This window comes from Parasteatoda tepidariorum, chromosome 7 (genome assembly GCF_982258835.1).
Source record: "Parasteatoda tepidariorum strain Cologne lab strain chromosome 7, Ptep-v5.0, whole genome shotgun sequence".
NCBI lineage: Eukaryota > Metazoa > Arthropoda > Arachnida > Araneae > Theridiidae > Parasteatoda > Parasteatoda tepidariorum.
Genome location: NC_141761.1, coordinates 3331732 through 3356158, shown reverse-complemented (window position 1 = coordinate 3356158; position 24427 = coordinate 3331732). Strand labels below are relative to the sequence as shown.

The 24427-nt window shown below is 27.5% G+C and overlaps 1 protein-coding gene across 25 annotated transcripts in view; it reads right to left on the bottom strand.

Moving 5' to 3' along the window:
- Positions 1 to 24427, bottom strand: part of LOC147806723 (E3 ubiquitin-protein ligase RNF10-like) — a 141265-nt gene that overhangs the window by 18871 nt on the left and 97967 nt on the right. For 14 of the 25 annotated variants that reach the window (XR_015435090.1, XR_015435087.1, XR_015435089.1 and 11 more), the window contains exons 1-6: positions 16002 to 16206; positions 14554 to 14690; positions 13448 to 13543; positions 11312 to 11401; positions 6804 to 7016; positions 2734 to 2937 (exon numbers count right to left, since the gene is read on the bottom strand). The gene's annotated coding sequence lies outside the window, so the exon portion shown is untranslated. Of the gene's footprint in view, positions 39 to 2733; positions 2938 to 6803; positions 7017 to 11311; positions 11402 to 12856; positions 13000 to 13447; positions 13544 to 14553; positions 14691 to 16001; positions 16207 to 24427 lie in introns of those variants that run through there. The other 11 variants (XM_087167083.1, XM_087167087.1, XM_087167082.1 and 8 more) reach the window with 9 other exon arrangements.

The following is a 24427-nucleotide window of genomic DNA, read 5'->3' as shown; positions in this document are numbered from 1 at the left end:
TTTTGCAAGTTTCATGATGCTTTTTTTTCTTCACAAAACTAAAAAAAAAAAGAAATATATATATATATATATATATATATATATATATATATATATATATATATATATATATATATATATATATATATATATATATATATATATATATATATATATATATATACAGTAGGGAACCCATTATCCGGAACGATCGGGACCATCGCTATTCCGGATAACTGATTTTTCCGGTTTTCTGAATCTCTACAAAAAGCCGTTTTTTTTTATTGTTAAACCCAACTAAAAAAAAAGAAAATATTTCGAAGTAATCTTAAAAAGAAGAAAAAAACGATGAAGTAATACTCTAATGATTATTTCCAAAATGATGGCAAGGTAAACAAACATCTTTAAAAAAAGAACGAAAAATCCTGAAAACTTATGAGGAAAAACGCATTTTTTTGAAAAAAAATGGCTGGAAAATTTATCGAATTTCGTTCCGGTTTTTTGATCTTCCGGTTTTCTGATTTCCGGATAACGGGTTGTGTACTGTATATATATATATATATATATATATATATATATATATATATATATGACATAAAAAGAAACATTTTGGAGTAGATAGGGGCTTTTCCTTGTTATTTTAAAGTAAACCAAAAATGAGTTCAAAAATGTTTCAAAGTAAACCACAATTCTGACAATATTAAAATTCCAACAGCACTAAGTGGAATTTTAAATCTGTTGCTTCAAAAATTTATCTGAATGCTGGATTAAATAAAAAAATCACAGTTAAAACATTTACTAAAATTCAACTGAATTAAAATGTAACATAGTATTTGTAGTAATATTTTCAAAAAAAATTTGAATTCTCCAATCTTTTCATGAAAGCTGACAGCTACGCATTTTAAATAATTTTTTTTATCCAGAGTTACAATGAAACATACAATGACTAGTACTTTAATTTCATAGATATCAGAATAGATTTTAGTTTTTTTTCTATTCAGTGTCAGGAACAAATCTTCTTGAAATTGCTCTGACTAATAAGTTCAGACTAATAAAAATAAGTTTTTAATATAATACATAAGTAAATATATAAAGCCAGTTATGATATATTTTTGTTACTTAGTGTATAAAATCAAGAAATACCATCAAGTTAAGCGACAATTACAATAAGACATCATGACGAATACATTGTCAGGCAGAGGGTAAAACAGTAACTAGAATCAAAAAAGGAATTCTCTGTTTTAAAGTAGAACTTAAGAGAATTTCCAAGGGTAGTTACGAAGTTAGTTGTAAATATGTTAATTACAATATCTCTTATTCCTTTGTGTTTATAATTTTTCCCATGAACGAAAAAGGTAAAAATATCAAAGTTTTTTCATATGAAAAAAAAAAGAAATACAGTCAAACCTCACTAATGCGAAATCACTTAGGGTGAAATATCGCTTTATATGATATATATGTTTGGTCCCATTAGTCAGCTATCAATTATTATAGCATTTAGCATATTGAACATGAAAATTTCAAGCTGACATGAAAGGTCACAACACAGATCAGAAGCATGTGCATAATGTGTCAATTATTCATTTTGAGGAATGCTATTTCTATTATCCACCTTTGTTAGGAGTAGCAGATGGGCAAATAAATAAAATAGTTAAATAAAATTATTAAAATTCTTAAGCTTATTTTCATTTGTATGGGACATAAGTGTAGTACACGATATGTATTAATAGTATGAAATAAATTGTTTTCATAATGTATTGGATAAGATGAAATCTGGCTAACATAAATAATTATGATATTAAATTTTTTGTTGTCAATTTCGAGTTCAAGAGGTTCGGCTGTAATAAAAAAAAATTTCGGTACCAGTTTTTAAAATTATTAAATGTTTTCTCTTAAGAAACAAAAGCATCCTTAGTAGTTAATGTGATATTTCACTAAAGGTATAGATAGTAAGGTATACATTACGTAAGGATAAGGTATTTCAACATTTCTACCTTCTAAGCACTACAGCCTGTTCTACATCAAGCCTTTCATTTTCTTCATGCGACATTAATCGAACACTATGAATCTCCATCTGTTTTAGATCTGGCTATCTTGTGGCTAACCTTTGTTTCTTTTCACTGTTTTTTCAACCAAGTAGTTAGGGAAATTGATCAGAATTGTGCTAAACCCCCAATCAAAGTTATCTTTGTACAGTATCTTTCCTCTGACCAGGGTTACTCTGTCTAAGCGACTGTATGATAACGCCTCAGTAACCCCAAAAACAATTTATAGTGAAATTAAGCCCAAGAAACATGCGAAATTTCAATGATTTTATAATATGCAGTAAATTAGACATCATATGCATATTTTTAAAGCAAATCTATTTTTAGATTAATGAATTTTCTTTTCCAAAAAGAGTAATAAAATGCCCTTTTGTTAAAATCTGTTAATACATTCTTCTATTTATCTTCATTTACATATTTTTAGTCCAAATCATATTAGGTACTAGTTAAAGAGGTAAAAAAAATATACAGTAATTCTAATAGATAACACTTTTTAATTTTTTTCAAGAAAGTTTAATTTCCAGATAGTTATGTTCTCAATAATAACTAAATCATTATAAAGCATACTATCCATATTTGGTCAAAAGTTATTAAATTTTCTAGCTTCTTATAATTTTAAAACTGATACACTTTTATATGAATTTTATAAGGATATTGTATCATAAATGGAAATAAATAATTTAATTAATATGACTTATTAACAACTTACTTTTCTCGGCACAATCATAGAAATAGTTTCAGAGTGGTTTGACAGCATGCAGTTTGTAGAAACAAAATTCTTCAAATCGCAAAGCATCCAGACCTCTTTTGGGCATGATTCCGAGGCTCTGCAGAGGAAAGCCAGTCAAAAATAGATTCAAATAATACCAGGGTGGTTCACAAACTATTTTGTAGTAATGTATGTTTCTGTCACCTTAAAATAAGAAAGACTTTGTTTTGTAATTGTAAAAACAATCAGTTTAAATGTTATTTGTAACAAATTTATATAAACAGACAAAATTCAATATTATTCATAAAAATTATTAATGTATTGCTGCACTTTTGCCAAATCAAATCCATACAAAGCTATAATAAGCATTCCTTTCATGCACAATGTGTTATAAATATTCCTTAACTTTTTTTTCTGTTCCTAAAAGATTTAATTTAAATTAATAACTTTATGCCATTACAGAATTTATATTGTTATTACAGAAAACCAAACTTTTCTTCTTTTTAAAATGAATGTTACAAGTCTTTATTTTCATTTTTTTTTAAATGATCTATTTTTTAAATACGTAAAATAAAAATAATTTAAAAACATAGTCAATATTTATGGCTTATTTCTACTAATTAATTTATAAAATTTATTATTCAGTAATCTAAAGTTAGTCTATAAGAAAGAAAGAAATAATATTAAATAGCAAATAAAATGTATGCTTTTTAACAAAGAAATTTTAAAATAAAAAAGGAATTATTAACAGAAAATTTGAGAAACTTCACAATAAAAAGGAAATTTTATATATATACATAAAAAAAAAATCCAATTCTTTAACTATTGTAGCAGGATTTAAGTTCATCAAAATATTATGAACAAAACTGTAATTTGGTAGAGAAAACAGTTACACAGTTGGTAGAGAAAATAATTTTAACAAATCATAAATGAATTCATATTTCTAAAATATGTTTAAAAAATTAGTTAATTATAATATTTAAACTAAACCTTTTTAGAAATTAAATATTTTCAATTTATAATTGATAATTAATGAAGCTTTTTTAATTCTTTAATAGACTAAATGACAAACATTAGGCACAGTCATTAAAGGCAGCAACAGCTACTTCATAAAATTTATTTGATAAACTTAAAAAGATTATCCACAATTGTAAAGGTATTGTAAATTTCAATAGCATATGGTCTATTTTTGGCCCACAACATATTGTAGTTAAAATAAAGATTTTGATGGCATTTGCATTTTTTGGATACTTATGCAATATTAGAATAAGTTTTTCAATTTATGGGGCATATTATTAGTTTTTGGGAAGTAATTTTTTTCTTTTTGGAGCAAATGTATTTTTTTTTTAAATTTTGGAAGTACAAATCTCATTTTCACACGTTCCACAGAATTTAACCCCAGTAGACTACTCCAGTTATAAATAACTTCAAAGAGCTTATGTTAATTTACAGTTGACACAAAAGTACAGTCTATTTATATACGAATCTGAATTCTCTAAATCTAGGCTGTGGAAGTTTATTCATGAACTATAATGTCACAGTGATGTGTGACTATTTTTTATTTTATTAATTCAATCTCTCTTTTCTCGCGCAATTTGTTTTTCCTTTCTTTTTTAGTGTATTTAATTTTTAAATACTCAATCCACCTTTAAAAATAAATTTAATCAAATTTTTCTTGCATTGGAATATTTTTTTCATCGTTCCTCTTTTTGTGAGTCAAGGTCACTCTTACTCTTTCAAGGTTAGTTTTCTCCCCGTCTCATTTTTGCTTTTTTTTTTTACCATGACTTTGAATCACCTTCATGTCTTGGGTGACACATTCAATTGGCTCAATCCAGTTTGTTGTCATTCCCCATAACATTCTGAACGTTCTTAACATTCTTCAGTCCTGAAATTTTTTCTCTTTTACCAAATTTGGTATGATGTTGGGTTCCAGAGTCCCTGACTGCCTCTTCTCATTAGCATATTAGACTTCCTCTCAAAGAATCACTGTTCTTTTGGAGGGCTTAATAGTTCTCGCCTCTTGGGGACGCAGCACACTTCCTTTGAAGCCTGCTGAATTTTTAAACTGAAATTTTCATTAATGCATTTTTATTTATTGAAACTGCATTGAAAGCATATCTTGTAGCATTCTTACATAAGTTTAGTATAAAACACATTGCTTAATGTGAAAGATGATGGATGAATCTGATGCTTTATATTTATTAAAGCTTTAATATTAGACTTAAAGTGAATCAGGCTTTACCATAAATTTTCTCAACTAGTATTTAATGTGCTGTTTTATGAAAAATGTTGGCAGCTGCACTGAAACCCTTTTCGAGAGACATGAAAATTTAAAATCTTTTAAAGACTATTATTATGATAATCAATAACTGTTATAGATAAGTATCTCTCTCTAAATTTAGAATCCCTGGCAAACCTTTTAAGACTATACCTTTTTTTAGCACTTATCCCAAGAAGTTCTTGGATTGGTAAACCACTGCTTTATTTCTAGAGTCAAAATCTCCTAAAGACTGGTTTGAGAGGCTGTATAAAAGTTCTTTAAATAAAAGAACAATACAACATGCTCAAGAAGTTAAAACAATATTAATAGGACTTTAAACATTATCATAATCTTTGTGTAATCAATGAATTCTAAAAAAAAAACTAACATAAATGAATTTTTTGTCAAATAAAAAATATATTACTTTCGTTCCCTATTTACAGAAATATTTTATACCTTCTCATAAATATAGACAATAAATTTTAATATGCTTTTATAACCACTGGCAAGTTCAATAATGATATGAAATAACTTTAAACCTTTATTGTTGTAATAGAAAAAGCAAAATTAAAACAACAAAAAATTAAAAGAGTCTCATTAAAGCTGTTTTCAAGCCCTGGACAATAGTAAAGATTGTGAGTTCTATTTTATTTGCTCTCCATTCCAAACATGTACTACTATAAAGTTAGATTATGTTCTATAAAGCTGAAGATCTGAGTGGCCAATCATCTGGCGAATATCTTCTGCGAGAGCAAACAGCTTTAAGTGAGTGTCTATTGTTGATCAAGGCAATCATAGAGCTTTTAGAATTTATCCATATGCTGCACACTAGCTAATTTACCTCTCTAAAGAACATAGAAAGATTTTTAATTACTTAGTATGATGCCTGCCAAGATTATCAAACTTCCTCTGCTAAAGCAGTTGATTTATTTAGTTGGTAGGTAGATAGTGAGTGCCTGGTTTGAATAATTCATAATTATGTATGGAAAGAACCAGAAATTTGATGTCTCCAGATATCTGAAAAATTGGACATTAAGGCAAAAGAGGTTTGATTGTCTTGATAGGCAAAATGTTGAATGGTCATTGACCCATCCATGTCTTTGAAAGAGGTTCTTTGACTGGTGTGAGGTACATGGATGAAGTCTTAAAATTCAATGTTAACCTTTACAGAATGGAATCGTGTGGCGATTTCATTTTAATGGAAATTAGGCAGCCATCAAGCTCACCTAGTTTAAACTTTAAAAAGAGAGGATATTTGTTGAATCGATTTTCCAGGCAGATATCAACTTTATAGTGTATTAAAATCTGGTTTGTCATAATGGAGATAGGCTACCAAATATGAAAACTCTCTCATTTTTGAACACTAGTGTATTTATCTTAAAATTTACAGAAGTGATTAACGCGAGTATTATTTTAAAATTGACTAAAATGTAAACAAATATCATTTATCTAACTTGAAAAAATTTAATTTTAATATTTTTTTAAATACCAGTACTAAATTATATACTATATTTTTTAAATACTAAATACTATACATTAATATTTTTTTCAAATTGAATAATTATTTTTAAAAAAAATTATTCAATGCCTCAAAACATAGTAAATCGATATTTTCAAGCAAAACTGTGATGCTTTTTGCAACTTTAGTGTTCTTTCCTTTGCTTGCAATGCAGTAAGAAGTTGCACATAAATTTTTAGATGAAATTGAGCTTGATTTGGATTTTTCTTAGTTTAATTAGTGGGGATGTGGCTTTGCAAAAGGCAAAAGCAACCATGATTATATGTTAAAGTAAATACAAATACCTACTTTTTTCTCTCAAGTATCAATAATATAATGCAGTAAAGTCATATTCCGGTTTATATTTGATTTTGTATCAGCAATCCTGTTTAAGTTAGATAAGTGGTAACCAGAAGCATTTCCTCGAGCACCACGATTCATGGAATTTCCAGAATTAGTTCAAAAAGTCTCCCCAGAAGCTCTTTGGATGCCTCAGAAATAGTTGAAAAAAATTTGATTTCCCTTTAATGGAAAAGATTTTAAAAAGACAATATTACATAAAAAAAATAATTTAAAGCAGTAAGAAAACCATTAGTTTTAAAACAATTAAAGCTCTTTTAAAAACCAATGAAATGGTACAAAAAAATTACAAAAACAAATTATAATGAGAGCACTACATGAATTTAAAATTAATGTTTCAAAGACATTCATGCACTTTTCAAACAAAGAGAAACACCTACCCCACAAGTAATTTTAGATTTAAACATAAGAATATCCAAGGTTTCATTAAATGTAATCTACCTAATTGTTTAAGATTTTATAATTTAATAAATAGAAAACTAAAAACAAAAATAAAGACTTCCAATTGAAAGAATAAACTCTAAATGGTGGTAAATTCATGGAAAGATATATTAAACAGACAAGATTTTTTTTAAAAATTAATAGAAAGATTTCTTAAAAATAAAAGTAATAAGAAAATTATAAGCATTATTGCTGTTTTGAACAAAGAATAAAAACGTATTTAATAACAAATATTTTTTTAAAATTGTGTTTCACCAAAAGATTATAGAGATGTTTATGTAAAAGGATAATGGTAAAAATATATTGCTTTTATAATTGGATGAAGTTTATTTCTTAGTATGTTTAGTTTTGAAATTAAATAGTTATTTATTGAAATAGTTGTAATGTTTATCATGATTTTTTTTATTCTTATTCATTGTTAACTCAAATAAGAATTTAAAAATTCAGAAAAAAATAAGGTCAAGTATTTATTCTGCAACTTTGCAATAAATTTTTAGAATGATAGAAAAAGTGGGTTGGCAGATATATGAGCATTGATGAAACTTTATAAGATATAATGTTGAAAAAACTTCATAGTACTTAGTTTCCTCCTTATGAAACTGTTGAATGTATTTAAAATTTGGTTTCTTTTAATTTTTCATGAATTTTCTTTCATTTTTAATAAATGATAAGTCTTTTGTGTAAATAATAATGTGCTCTAAGATTCATTTATTAATTTGTTCTTGGCATTTGTTTTCTTCTCTTATATAAAGGTCACCATTCATTGCATTAATAGATTTGTTACAAAATGTTTTGTATTCGTTTAATTGCATTAAAATGTAAAGATATGATATTAGAAGCAATTTTCTTTTAGCACTGACAATAAACAACATTTTAAGTTTGCGAGCATTTATATTATCAGAATTGTGTTTATTACTTTAATTTTGAATTATTTGACTGAAATTTGAAACAAGTATATAAATTTTTATTTTCATTATGTTTAAAATAATATAACGGTAAAATAATGACAATAGCAAAAAAATTCTTCGATTGATTTAATGTTTAAAGTTTAGCTGAAAAACATCTACATTATAGTAAAAAGGAAGAAAAAAAAATTGAAATCACAGTAGAAAAGAATCTTGTGTAAATTTTCATCTGAAAGGTCCTGTATAGTCTTTGTAAAAACAAGATTTGTAAATGCTTAATATAGCCTTTTCTATCGCTTATTTATCAATATCCGAAATTTAACTTTAGTATCTCTTCAATTTTTGTATTTTCTTCTCTTAAAATGCCCCATTAAAAGGTTTACATATTACGCCTCTTTTTTGTAAACCTTTTTACGATTCTTGCAATCCACAATTTTGAATGAGCAAAATACAGGCAATGGTATAGGCTTGCTTTAAACAAAAATAAATTTTGTGAATACGTTCTGAAAATAGTAACTGATAGTAGTCTAATTTTGATCATTAGTACTAAATACAGCTTTTTAAGTTGATGTTAAAAAGTATGTTTTTCATCTGCTTTAAGTGCAATTACATGTTTGTGTAAATTTTTTTCTAGATAAAAAAAATTTTATTACCCTTTTTATATGTTTCGAAATTTAAATGTTATGTTAATTTTTTGCAAACATTGTTGGTGTAGTACTAAGTACTAAATAATTATAGAAATGTTAAAAATTTGTGATGTGCACACATAAAATTATTTTTACAATAAAAAAAAATATTGACAATTTTTAAAATATTTCATGTTTTCCTGGTTTTAATCCTTAAAAAATTTCTTTCGGTGCCTTTGGATTTTGATTCAGATTTTTTGTTAGGTAGAATTTCAAAAACTGAAAGAATATGACCATTGAAAAAAGTAAAAGAAAATTTTTGGAAGAAAGTAACTTAAAAAATTTTAAAATAGTTTTCTTTATCGACATAATCATTACAGAAAACGATAAATTAAATTATTGCATTTATAAAGCAATTATTGTTTTGTTTAGAGAGCATTTCAAAATTTACTTCCATGGCAAGGAAGACAAAATAAAAGGCTTTATAGGAACGAAGAAATACATTATTAAAAATGATGAGAATTTTTGTCAATGACGGACTGAAGGGCGAAAGTCCCAAGCCATTTTAAATAATTTGGTTACAGCTTTATCACCCAAAAGACCATAAGAATTAATATAACCCTGTAACAGAAACATTTCTGTGGTAATAGAAATAAAATAGTTAAAGGAATAAAGAGTTAAAAATAGATTTTGATATTCAATTTAGCCACAACAGTGAATTAATGAGTTATACATTTGTATTAAATTAAAACACTAACTGTTACATTGATTGTTAAGAGAATAAAATATTTATATTAGCTTTATATAAAATATAATAAAAATGAAATAATTAGTTGAATTTAATTAAAATTGAATTAAAAATGATTAAAAAAATTAAATTTAAGAAATTAAAGAAATTTTAAAACCTAAGAAATATGCAATGCCATCTCATCATTCACAAAAAACCAGCTGGACACAAAGTATAATTTGCAGGAAGAGGAAGAAAACTGACGATAGCAGAATTAATTATTATTTAGTATGTAATGCTAAGTAAACAATGAGTGAATGACAAAGCTACTGATCCATGTTTTACTCTTTCACAACAATACAGAAAATTAAGTAAATTTATATTGCTTAAATATTATACTACCATCCAAATCATCCTCTTGTTTATTCCAAAAATATTAATTAATGCAAGATAATAACAGAAAACATAAAATTAGATAGCATAAAAACTTATGCAAAATATTACAGCAAACTCTAAATAATATTATTTTGTATAGAACCTAACATTACATGATGCAGAGAAAACAGTGACCTTTTTGAAATTCGTGAAAAAGATAGATTTTCTGGCTTTCTAATGTTCAAAGTGACATATAAAAGTTAAGAAGGTTCAAAGTGAGATATAATACCATATTCCACTTACCTTTTAACAAATTTTTGAGTTTGGTAAACATGAATTGAAAATTTATAACAGACTATTTGTTATTGATCAAAACCTTATGATGAAACTTTATAAGATATAATGTTGAAAAAACTTCATAGTAATTAGTTTCCTCCTTATGAACCTTATGCTAGAACTTTATATAAAGACATATTATGTCTATGAAAATCTGAATCTAATTTTTCTTTTAGTTCCATTCTACAGGGGTAATTGTGAGCCCAAGTCAAAATTCCGGAAAATTTCCTGGGTTTAAAAAAAAACCCAGTTTAAATTGAAAAATTAGAAAATTTTTCCTTTTTATCAATATTTCTTAGTTCACTTAAAATAAATTTAAAAATTTTCACATACCTATATCATTTACACATACTTATGATGACATGGAGAAGTAATTAAAATTTACAAATATGTCTTTCTTTTTTAAATTAATGATTATAACAACTATTTACTGATTAAAAATGAATATTAATTATGAAAATAAGCTTATAAAGTATCCCTCTGGTTCTCCCTTACCAACAATTAAAATAAACTGTGTTTTTAAGTTCCACCTTTGAAAATTTGAATTCCGGAAACTTCTGTGATCAATGATTTTTTTAAACGTCTGGACCTTCGATCTCCGGAAACTTCCGGATCACTGTTAACGAAAAATCCGGAAATCCAGATTTTTTCCGGAACACAATCAGCCCTGATTCTAAAAAATATCTATTCCAAAGCAGGGTTTGAATGAGAAAATTTAAACATCATAAAAAATGAATATTGAGAATAAAATTAGAATTATATCTGATGCTCACTTATTCCACCAACAAGTATAAAAATTAAAGTTATGTATATTTTTATAAAAAAGATGTATTGTTAATGACCTAATATAAAATATTTAATGTTGAAGAATTTTTTTTATAACTTCAAATGGAAAAAAAATATCCTTATCATTAAAAAAAATAACTTTGAACACTAAAATTAGAAAAACGTTTTTTAAAAAAAAAATAAAACCATTGTAAAAATGATGGGAATAATTTTAAATACAAATTTTTCATTTTTTGACAATAAATTATAATAAGAAAATACCTCTATTTTTGCTTTTGAGTCACTCACTCTTTCTTGCAATTTATTTTTTTGTAGAATAAAGTTTGAATTCTTTGTTCATAATGAATAATTCTGAAAAAGAAAAATATTTAAAGTGAATGAAATTAGTTATTGTTATTTATTTAGTGGAAAAATAACAGCATTACTCAGTCAAAGACTGACAAAGGCAGGGGCATGAGGGGCAGTTGCCCCGGTCCCCACATCAGAGGGGCTCCCTAAGCTGAATTAAAACTTTATTTTAGGTTTCCTTCATTAATGAACTTTTTTTTAACAAAATATGTGTACAGTGTAGAATCAGCCAGTTTTATGTTAACTCCTTCATAAATCTATCATATGAACACAAAAGAAAAATCTATATTTTGTAAATTCATGGCTTTCTAGTGCGGAATTCAGTTAAATTTTTGCAAATACAGTGGAAAAATTCTGTCAATCAAAAGCCTGTATTTTTGCGTATAGCAAAATGCGATATGTTTACAAAATTACAGGTTTCTGATTGGCTTGAGTGAGCCATTGTAATTGCGAAAATTTAGCTGAATTCCGCCCTAATGTCAGCAAGGATATGAAATTTTTGCAGCCAGATGACAAAGTTAACAATCAAAAGTATTTTATTTTAATTAATTCAACATGATTCTACTTTTTCAATTTTGTTTCATAAAGCTACGGAAATATTTTAAAATAAAAACAACTAATTGACAATTTAAATCAGTGTTTCCCAAAGTTTGGTATGCGTACCTCCAGGGGTGCGGGAACAGTTCATCGAGGGTACACAAAGGCTGAAAGCCCTTATATAGTAAGACAGAAAAGAGCAAAAACTGCAACGAAAGACATTTTATTTTAGCATTTTTTCGAGAAAAATAAAATATCTGTAACTATCAATATTTTTTCTATTTAAGATATAAGTAAAACTGCTTCTTTTCCAAGATAAAGAAGAAATTGTTGAATAGTTTTAAAGTAAACTCCTGTCGAAAACTAGCAATAACTTAAATGGTTTTTCTACCAGCCTTTCCTCTTTTCCGTCTCACTTTCACCCCTGGGGTACACGTTCTTACGCAAAATATCTTGCAACAAACGAAAATTTCAAACAATTTTATTTCAAAATAAAACTAGCCATGAAACTTTATGATTAAGTATTTTTCTATTGACTATTTTTTGCAGTTTAATTAGTGGTATCAACAGCCAGATGTGATTTTTAACTTTAGTGCCATTTTTTTAAAGTAAAAAAATTCATTCATTTTCTTATCAGTGGTAGACAGCGTAACGAGAAATTTAAAAAAGGTACACAAAAGTTATAAGTTTGGGAAACACTGATTTAAATAATTACAAATATTTCAAGTACATTTAATTTAAATAAACTATAACTTCAATAATAACATTAAAAAGTTCTGATAAAAGTTGTGCCAACATTCTATTTGTTTTAAAAATTTTACTTAAATTTAAGAAAAATGAAAAGCAGCATGATGTAAATTTTATAAAATATACATGAAAAAAGAAAAGTAAATCAATAAATAAAAAGACTCAAGTTTTTACATAAAGAGTACTTGCTTTGCCATTGAAATCTAACTGTTGCATTTCTTGATCAGAATTTCCAATCCCAATGAAAGCGCATAATTGAGAGCCTTGCTCACTTTCACCATCTCGAACTATTTGCTCCCGTTTTTTCCTCCAACCATCTCCAAGTAGATAGACAGATGGGGGAGGGCAAAAAAAACCAAAATGCATGATTTTGTACGTCAGCAGTTTTAAAAGCAATAAAATTACAGTCATACATCTACATTACAAATTCAAAGAGAAAGCAAAAAAATATGTTAATGAATGAAGACGGTAATTTGTTTAACATTTTCCCCAAAATAATAACTGTGTTGGCCTTTTAAATTTTAAAAAGCACATATTTGCCTCAAAAAACAGTTACTTCTGACATAGCCAAATTTTCTGACATAACCAAATTTTTCAACAAAAAATAAGAACCTTTTATAAATATTTTGTGAAATAAAATATTTGGCTATCAAAAGGAGTCTCCCCCCCCCCCTTCACCGTTAGAAAAACAAATGTAATTGAAGTTCATGATATACAGGTTTAACTATAATTTTAATTTATAAAAGAAAAAAATAAAATTTTTACCTTTTTTCACTGCCATATGATTTTTGAGCAACATTAGCATGCAGGATAACAAGCACCATATCACCCCTTTCTCTCAAATATTTTTTCATACATTCCCTGGAAATAAAAATAGTAATGCTAAATAAGTTTTATATCATAGTATAAAAAGAAAAAAATTGTCAAGTGGAATAAATAGTAAGTTTTAATTCTAAATAATTACATAGGATGAAAATCATTTTAGAAATATTAAAGTAACCTATCTCTAATTATAAGCATTTTAAACCTGATTTTGATTTTTAAAAGCTCTTCCGCCAAGAAAAATAAAATACACTAGCTTAAATGATTTAAACTTAAAGTAAAGCTTCAGTTTCATAAGATACGTAATCTTTCAGGTAGGAATTAACTAGATTGTATTTTAATATATGTGACATATTTTAAAAATATACTAATGGGTGATATTTTTCTCCCCTGTGGCAACATTGTCACAGAACAATACCGAGTTCTTGAAAAAAGATTTTTCTGTTAGGAAGTAAATAATTTTGGTTTTCCTCTCAGCAGAAATTTTCGTTCCAGAAATTTTTTTATTTAGTTATTACTTTTGATTTCACATAGTTTTTAAAATCCTATATTACTAATTTGATATTATTTATTACAGCAACTGAATCTTGAAATGAAAACACGCATTTAGTAACCTTTTTTCGAAGAAACCGATTCTCGTGATTTCGCTTCAATCTTTTTTTCCCCCGGTAGTTACTGCTATGGATTTCACAACTTTTTTATGATTTTATTTTAATGTGATGAGAATTAACAAAATTGCTTAAAAGGAAATTTTTAGTGTATTTCCCCCCTACAAAATGCAAGAATATCTGCCATAATATTAGATTTAAAAAAAAAAAATTAAGTTGACGTTTCCATGTTCGTTTTTTTCCCCCACCTAAATTAAAACCAGAATAATTTAAATTTTAAATTATTAATAAAGAATTTAATTAATAAGAAATAAAAAAAATTAGTTCTCTCACATTATTTATTTTAATTTTTACCTGAAAAACTAATCTATATTGATAGTGATAAGTCTAAAAGCTAATTAAAAATCACAGTACAGAAAATGAATACGATTTTCAACACACCAAAAACAAATCCATTTGTTTAAGAGACCATTTATAACCAAGAGTTAAATCAATCCAGTGATGAAGTCGTTCAGATACCCGAGAGCTTTCTGAGATTGTAAAAAAAAATTTGGTATATATTCATCTGGTGTCCATTCCTGTGAAAGAATAAAAAGTTTGAATGAGAAACTTTATTGCAGTGGACAGTGACTATAAACGTGTAATGACTATAATCATATAATTTTTCTATAATTCCATAATAGAGAAGATTAATTCTTAATGAGTGTCTACCAAGATGTCAGTAAGTCAATATCTAAAATTTCCTAAACTGTAATAAGTACATCAAGGGTTTATTTACCTATAAAATAATCTTAATATATAACTGAACACACGTTTATTACATCAAAACTATCTCATTCTTCTGGCATAATTTCTTTAAATAATTTTTGTATATTTTACCTAAATCTAAAAAAAAAGTGTCCCCCCCCCAAAAAAAAAGAAAATGTTCTTCAAGGGTATTTTTAGACAGAAATAAAAATTCACTTTTTTCTACTGTCCTTTTCTTATCAATGATTACTACATTCTAAGGGTTTTCAACTATCCACCTATCATTATTTCATGTAATCTTTCAACTTGGTTTACGTAATTAAATAAAAAACAGAATTCACAGTATTGTTGCTTCATAATTATTAAAAAATGTGAAAAACACAGAAGGGTGCTATTCAATAAATTACTAAAAAAGAGAGGTAGATTGTATAAAACACAGTAATCCGATGTTGTAAATTAGATTATCAAAAAATTATTTTATACAACATATATTTTTCAGAAATTTTTTAAAAAATAAAAAAAACTATGTATAATTTCAGTAGCATCATCAAAAAAGTAAGTATTATTGGCATAGATCAATAAATTAGTCATATTTCACAAAAATAATAAACTTCAATTATTCAACTTAGCAAATAAAACTTAGTTTTAAAAATTCAAAAATTTGTCTCTTTCAACAAAAATAAAGTTAGCTGAATAAACTTTTATTTGCAAGAATTTTTAACTGAGAACAATTTAATCAATAACATAGCTGTTAGTAGTATACAAGATATGACAAAACTAATGGTTTCAACTATAAAGGGTAAAAGAATTTACCAAAGCAAAAAACTTTCAACAAAAAATGTGGGCTCAAAAACCAAAGGGAAAATATAGTAAACAAAATTTTCTATTCCAGATTGTCAAGAAATTTTGGATTGGTAATGGTTAGGAATATTTACTGGCAAAAGCTTATTTTTTCCAGGACATTGAAAAAAAATGAATAAAACCGAAATAAATTGAATGAAATGGGTGATAGTAAAAATAGCCAAATAGAATTGTTTAGCAATCTGTTCCTACATAAACATATTTGAATTTAAATAAATTACAATTTAATATAATAACAGGAAATGTAGTTTTTTTACATTCCTTTTTTAAAATAACTATACTTGTATTATTAAAGTTTCATGCTTAATGTTCTTTAAAGGAATTCCCAAGAGAAGATAGATTTCTTAAATGAGGTCCATTCTTCATAGACTTATAAAAATAGAAAATTTTAAGCTCATTTCTCGAAGCTTATTGAAAAAACAAAAAATTAAATTTTCTGCCAAATTTGCATTCAGTTTGTTTTGATTACGACGTTTCTGACCTTCTATTTCTGTTACATGAGTTCTTTAATCTTAAATTTTACTAAAATGCCTAAAGCAACTAGCTCACCCGTTGTTTAACCTCAAGGGACATTCTCACTGTTTAAGAAAAATACGCGAATGGTAGACAGAGATTTGAAGCATAACCTGGTAAATGAAATCCTTTAACTAGAAAGGCTAAAATAAAAGACTTGGGTATAGAGAAGTACTAAAAACGGAAGAGAAAATATGTATTGAAAGTTTTTCAGACTTGTCATCACAGTTTGGACTTTTTGGAGAGGGGGTTAGATAGTTTCCATGACACTGGTTGGGATCATAGGTTCGCGTGCTTTCTGACAGCCCTGTCAAAATACGGTGGTTTGGAGTATAGTAACGAGACTTTGCTGAAGCTAGAAGCTAGATGATTAAAGAAAATGACATAAATTATTACTTTTTATTTTTTAATAATAAAAATTAATTTTTTGATAATGCAATTAAATTGTAATTTATCTTTTCTTTGAAGAGGGAAATACCTTTGAAGAGTCACTCCATGACTTGTTTAGAATATTAATACAAAAAAATTCGAAAAATATAATTATTACAAAAAATGTAGAAAACTATTGAAACTCAAAATCTAAAAATTGTGAACAGGATTCTGCTCACAATTTTCCCTGCATTCGAATGCAGTGAAAGACTTTTCTAAAAATAATAAAAAAGAGTGGTTTTAAACTATTATTCTTTTATTTAACTTTCTTTTATTTAACGTACTTTTACAAGCGTATTTAAAACTTTTCTTGCAACTTTAAGTTTCCAAACACTTACACTTTCTCTAAGAAAAAGTCAAAAGGGGTGTTTTAACTAAAATTAAAATTTCTGAAGAAAAAGAAAGTGCAAATTTTTTAAGTATTACTTGCTTGTTAAAATCTTTAACATTTTTGAATCATACTTCGCGCTCCCTTAATTTTGAAAACATCTCTTTATTTTCTAAAAATATATTTTGATTCGAAAACTGGTTTTTTCATATTCATTACATCAAACTAAAAATTTTCATAATTTTTTTTATATCTACCCTAAAGATTGGCATCACTACAGAAAAAAAAAGCAACTAAAGCTTAATTCAAGACAAAAAATTTAAAAAAATGCTTTTTAAATAACATTTTGCAATTTATAAATGTTCAGGTTCTATTGATCTGATTGCTTTAACTCATTTTCGGTTAAAGCAAGGTGCGTAAAAACACCATTTCAATAAACATTTTTTTTTATTAACACTGTGATGTATATTTTTCACTAATTTTATTCAATTCGACTTTTTGAAAATGTATAATTATTCCCTTTAAGATTGATCCTATGTTTTCATGACGGAAAAGAGTTCAGCGTTCAGTAAATAAAATAAAAATATAACAAATTTCATGAAAAAATAGCTAATGTTCAACTAATGGTTTGTCCATTGCTTTGGCCAATGGTGCATGCACGCAACTTTTTATTTTTTAAATAAAATTTATTATTCATAAAAGAAATTTTTTTTGTGCCATAATGAATGTATCTTAAGCATATTTCAATCTAAAAAAATACCACTTGCCACTCAATAATTTTCTAAAATCTCAGATTATTATTTGTGAAATTAGATCCATTAAAAAAGCCTAGAAAGAACTAGTTTTTCATTAATCAGTTTAAATGGTTCTTTATGGTTTAATTAGGCATTTTTTTCCTGTTATAAATTTTTCAGGTGTGATAGTGTGATATTTAATTTTTGTAACTGAGAACATAAAATTGTACACAGTAACTGAACAGTCAGTTTTAAATTCATAAATTATTGATTTCTACACATAAGACTTGGTAGACTGTTTAATTCTTCAATCCTTCAATTCTTAAATTTGAAAATTTTCTTACTTGAGAAGAAATTTCCTTTTTTATTACTAATTAATTTGAATTTTAGCGTACTATTTTTGGTAATATTTAAATAGTATGTGTTCTAGAATGCACTTCGGGACAATAGCTAAGGGCGGATGATAATGGCAACGATACCAACCACAAAATTGAGGAAAATTAGATTAGGTGTGTAATAAAAGAAAATTAAATAAAAGAAAACTTTTCTTGGATTTGTATTTCAGTTCAGTTAAAAAATTTAAAACGAAATAAAAACTTGTAATATAATTGGTAAAAACAACAGACAAGAGAAAAACACCTAAAAAAGGAAAGAAAGTCATTAAAGGCCACTGCTTAATGCTTAACTTAATTATCCATTCTACCCATGTGGATAATAATATTGGGTCGGTAAGTTCCCATATATATATATATATACATTTTAATTTTTAACGTTGTATATTTAATTAAAAGTTTGAGGCATAATGTTTCAGATCATTCGAAAGAGACTGATTTGTTTTTGAATGAATTGATGGTAATTTTCAGATCATTAAAATTGAATGGTGTTGGGATCTTCCATGTAATTTCACTGGCGCTAGTATCGCGGTTGTGATGTAACTGCAACTGTGTTTACATTGTATGTTTCAGTTTCGATTTCCAGTATGTTCTATTGTTGATGTGTTCTATGCATGTATTGTGAATAAAGTTATTGTTATGTTATAAGTTATCAATATTAGTGCTATCATTGTCAATCATCCTAATTACATATACCATGCCTTATAATAAACGGTCACAACAAATGGCCAGTTGAAAATTTTTAGCACTTCCTCCTTTTTGCTGTTAATTTAGATTCTGAGGCAGCAAAAGCTGCTCGAAACATTTGTGCTGTGTATGGATAGACTCACTCGTGGTTTGAAAATTTGCATTTTGACCTAACAGACGCCACTCGTTCTGTCCGTCTAATTGACTTCAATGAAGGGTGATTAAACTTAGTTTTGCGTGAAAATTAGCATCAAATGAAACGGCAGATAAAATAGCCATATTTTAAACATTTCAAAAAAGGAATGATGAAATTTTAATTACCAGCTCAGTATGTTTTAGGTAATAAAAAAAATTTTCTGATTAGAAATTTGGAAACTTTCTCACATTCTTCTTCTATTCACTGATTTCATTTAAAGAATCGGAATAGTCTAGTTCTAAAAAGAAATTCTGCTTGAAATCTCTTTATCTTGCGATATCAGACCGGCTAAAATATATTCAGTCCTAACAATATGAATTAAACTTACATGTTTTACAAGAGTTTCAGCGCTACATGTTTCTAAGTAAAAATCGCATTTTTTTTCGTTATTTAAAGCTCTGATACCAGGAGTATTTAGTCACAAGATCTTCATATAAACTGCTAAGATTTTCCGTTACAGTTTTCTAATTTTTTTGTATAGTTTTAATTAAGGAAATAAGAATTTCAGTTAAGCAATTAGTACTTCTACAAGGATCTGCTTTTGTGGAATAATCAAAATCTTTGAAAGCTATAAAATCTTAAACGCAATGGAAACTAGCTGTTTTAATAGAATTGTATTTCGAGGATATTATCTTGGAAAGGATATTATCTGTAGAAAATTATCTTGGTCGAGATTGCTTGCCATAATGGAGAACTTATATAGCTAGAATATTACGTTCGTGTAATAATGGAAGATTAAGATTTAATAATGGTTTTGACAAGGTCTTTTTCCCAGCCCTTTAGCATTTGGAAAACTAGAATTCTGAAGAAACTAAGTGAACCATTTGAACAGTTTATTTTATTCAGTAAATTTTGTTCTATTGAACTTACTCTCAAAATGTTACGTCCCGCAGTGGACTGATCGTTAAGAAACGGTTCCCAGCAGATCATCGAAGTCAAGCATCACTGGCTGCGGTCAATGTGCGGGTAGGTGACCACATGGATCAGTCTGCGTTGGGACCGAGGGTGTGCGGTATTGGCCCCCGTTAAACTGTTCTACCGTAAAGTGCTTGACTTCGCGTGCAAGTCGTCGGGCTTCCGAAGCGGGGGTGGCATCCCCTCTGTGGTGGATCAAAATTGTGATGGCATGTCTTCGGATCATCCTCAGGGATGTTTCCCAGACCGTCGCCAATAGCCCATTGTGCAGCTCTAGTGCGACGCAAATGAACAAATCAATCAATCATCAAAATGTTACTAAATTTTCTTATTTTAAAAGTTTTAAAAATGCTCTAAAAACTTTATTAGTCTACTTTTTAACTACAAAAACTGTTTAGATTTGGTTACCTGGTGCATAAAGAGCTTTCAATGAATAAGAAGAATTACATAAAATAACAAAATTTAGTATAACATACTAGTACACAATGAGAAAAATTTTTTAACCGACGCAGATCGGACGCTAGTATTTCTTATATATATTTTCAAGTTCTCTAATTACAAGTAAAAATATATTTTGAATTTCAAAAACAATTCAATAGTTACTGAAAAAGCGTTACTTTATACTAAAATATAAAATCCAAATACAAAATTTTTAGACATATTTCCAAAATTTGATTTTTTAAATTACCTGTAATATCGGAAAATTATAATTGATATTTCATGGTTTTAAAAAGATCTCTGCCCTCCACCTCAGCATTTGGAATATTCTGAAGCCACTAAGAGAACCATTTGAGCAGTTAATTTAATTCTTCAAATTTCGTTCTATTGAACCTAGTCACATTTAACTCAAAATTTTTTTGTAAGTTTTAAATTAAATTTTAGCTTTATTAGTCTAATCTTTAAATAAAAAAACTTTTTTAAATTTGGAAACTACGTGTAAAAGAGCTTTCAATGAATAAAAAGAATTACATAAAATAACGGAGCTTGGTTTGTTAACCTACCAATACACAATTCCTTAACCTTTGACGCAGATGAGCCAATTTCCCTTTTATATACTTTTGACACCTTAATTGCAAGTAAAAATATATTTCGGTATAATAAATCATAAAATCAGTCTAATATTTACTAAAAAATCTTAAATAATCTGAAATCTATACTGAAATATATAATCCAAAAAGTATAGTTTTAATTTTTTTATTTATAGTCAAAAATTTAATAATTGATTTTGTTAATTAAGGAAACTTCAATGATGAACTTCATTTTAATAAGTGTAAGTTTAGAAGCGAGCCGCGTTACAAGAATTTTATCTATACAGCAACAACAAGTAAAAAAATTGACTTACTACAATATTTTCAATTGCTTTGACTTTTATGTAATATAATGAAAAAGTACGACACGTTTAATGAAATTTCTGGGTCAAAGAATTAATAACACTTTCATTAACTTTATTAAAAATGCGTACACTTTAGTCAGTAGATTGCTTTTCATAATAGAAAATTTATATAACTAAAATATTACGTTCGTGTCGTAATGGAAAGTTAAAAGTTGAAATTTAATAAAGGTCTCTTCCCATCCCTTCAACATTTGGAAAATTAGAATTCTGAAGAAACTAATAGTGAACCATTTGAACAGTTGATTTCATTTTGTTCCATTTAACAAATTGGGGACAGAAGAAAGTTTGATGAGTTCAAATTCACTCACCTTCATGGAACTGGAATCGAAAAAGAAAAAAGAAGACAATGTTTATTGGCTTGTACCCCCCCCCCCCGCCAAGCATCACTGGTACCAAAGCACCCGTCCAGGAGGTGCACTCAATATTCAGTGCAACCGCAAGGACCAGACAGCGCTTACCAGCGGCCAGCTTCAGTCTCTTTCTTTCGAGGGTAGTGATAAAAATTTTCTTCGGCAGCCATGTTTGAACCATAGACCCTTACTTAGGGTCCGAGTTTGAAAATTATACCTTGTCATTAAAGGGAGCTAGGGGGTCTCGAAATTTGAACCTTTCTCGAGCCATTTTATTTTTTTAATCTTTTTTTTTATTATTCCATTACGCTTTCTTTGCTGGATTTCACACACAGAAAACAAACCATGCATGCCAGAATATCCAAAATGTTACAAAAGAAGTCGAAAAAGAGCAAATAAACTGATTTTCCAGGATTTTTCCAGTTTTTTCCCATTTTCCAAATTAAAAAAAAATTATTTCCAACATGCAGGACCCTACAGAATATCGAAAAACACATAAAAAATAATATAATTTAAAATAAACAATAAAAATAGAAGAAAATTTTCTGAAAATTTGTCCGTTCCTGGGATTCGAACCCAGGAAACCTCCCTCCAGCAGCGAACTTGCTTTTCTGGTGCCTACCATCCAGTCCACGGTGATACGTGAAGCCTACCACAGTTTCGCTTCAAAAGCTCTCTCCTCTCATCTTCGCAATATACCTTTAGCATTTGGCAATCTCTGATAATAAATCCAAAAATTTCCCAATAAATTGTTTAAAAATTATTCTTACACTTAAAATATTATCTTAAATGCAAATTACTAATCTTTTGAAAATGCAATTTTGTTCCCAAACTGTTCAGCTGTAATGTATCTTAATTTTAAGTGAACTGATTGTACATTTTTTAGTGTTTTATCTACAAAGTGTTTACTAAATTCGATTTTTAAACTCTAGTATTTAACTATTTGCATATGAGCCGCTCAGAAGCCAATGCGGTTAAGTCCATTTTTTGATATTTTCTGATTTTTGGAAATTTTGATGAAATAAATAATAATCTTCTAAGTTATTAAAGGATTAACTCGTAGGTTAATTTTTACTAGGTTAGACAGCCTTTTTTTAATAGCTTCTGAATATATTGTACAATAATTTCAGAAGCCATTGTGAATAAGTCCACTTTTTATATGTATTTTTTTACATAAATTTCTTATCTTTTTCAGCTGCCAAAAGGTATAAGTCCTAAAATTTTCAAGATGCTGTCATTATTTCAATAAATACTTACGTTTTTATTTAGACATCCTGTACATATCTTGTTTTTTTTGCAGAGTTTACACCTCGAAAAAAGACTTTATACACTTTTCTAATTAAATTATTAAACCAAGAATTTTAAAAACTAATGTATCAGAAAACATTAATTTTCTCAATTTCTGTGTTTTGGACTTAACCGCTTTGGCTTCTGAGCGACTCATATGAGCCCTGCTTATGTGTCTGGAAAACGAATATATTTATGCATTGCAATTAAATCGAGTGTATACCTGATGACTCCTACTTTCTTAAAACTAATGTAATAATTTTTTGGATTTGCTTTTTGTAGTAATAACTTTTTCATTTCATCACGTTCTTGATATTTCAAAGGGTCACCTCACCAATATATCACAGATATTAACTGTTATTACAGTTTATTTTAACTGTGTGATGAAATTTATTTTTATAATGTATTCATAAATGCAGTTGTATAAATGTATAAGAAAAGGTTGAAAAAAAGTAATACGAAATAAATTTGTTGCAGAGACACTAACTGTTTGCAAACCTTTCGTGTAGTTCTAATTATGCTCTTCTGTTATGTGAACAAATCAACAGTTCTTTGATATTTCAGTCCTCACATAATTGGTGGATCAACTGTTCAACCTTTATTTGCAGTCTATCAATTATTACAAGCTTTATGTTCTGCGCATGATTCCAGTGTATTTTTGGGATCTATTACCTTCTCTGTAATAAGAGTGAAAAAAAATATGTGGATAAAAGTTGCACCAAAAATGTTTCTTCCTGTTGAGGAATCTATGCATGCTAATAATTCCTTAAAAATACAAAGATAAAAAAAGCAAAGTTGCCTATAATAAAAATACATTTATTATAGGCAACGATCGTCATTCGATGGTCGACATTCAAATTTTTTCTTTTTTTTAATATTATTTTTTTAAATATATTTTTTGATATTTTAACGTGAACTGTATGTAAAAAAATATGGTGTTCTGTATATAAAAAAAAAACTATTTTTTCTTTGGGAAATAGCTAATAAACGGATAAATTTCGGATAATTTTATTTAGTTATTTATTTCAATTCATATTATTTTTTTAACTTCTTTTCAATATTTTAAAGCAAATAAAGTGTTCTATATTAGAAAAGAAATACTTTTCTTTGTTAAGAGCGAATAAATGCAGAAAACGGGACAGAAGTCACATCAGGAGGCACGCACACATCGCAACCCGTAACTCCCTATAATATTAACATATAAATTTCAAACTCCGCCCAAAATTAGAATTTAATGTATCGAACAATTGTACCGAAGGATTTTTTTTATATACTAATTAGTGGGCCCGCAATCTGCCAAAATAAGTTTTGTTTACATATCGGGAGAAGGTGTTTTAAGCTAAATATTCGCGGCGCAGGCATGTGAATCATGGTGCATTCGGTAAAGCTGTGTGGCAAGTTATATTTGTTGTCCCGGGGGCCATGGGTTCGAAACCCTGCAAGGGTCGACATTCAAATTTTTTCCTTTCTTTATATCATTTTT